Consider the following 273-nt stretch of genomic DNA (forward strand, 5'->3'; position numbering starts at 1 on the left):
CCCCCCGCCGCGGCCGGGACCCCCGCGTGGGACCCCGCGGAGGGGCCGCCCCGGCCCGCCGTGCGGGGCTGGGGCACGGGGAAGCAGGCGGGATGGGCCGGGACACGGAGCCCGGCGCCCACGGGCCGGAGCCAGCACCCCGGCCGGGGTGAGGAGCGGCACCCGGGAGGGCCGGAGCCGCCGCCCGGAGCGGTGCCCCGGGACACAGAGCAGTGCCCTGGGACACGGAGTGGTGCCCGGGGGTACGGAGCGGTGCCCCGGGACACAGAGCGG

Source organism: Nothoprocta perdicaria, unplaced genomic scaffold (assembly GCF_003342845.1).
Source record: "Nothoprocta perdicaria isolate Ctin4 unplaced genomic scaffold, notPer1 scaffold_26, whole genome shotgun sequence".
NCBI classification, from domain to species: domain Eukaryota; kingdom Metazoa; phylum Chordata; class Aves; order Tinamiformes; family Tinamidae; genus Nothoprocta; species Nothoprocta perdicaria.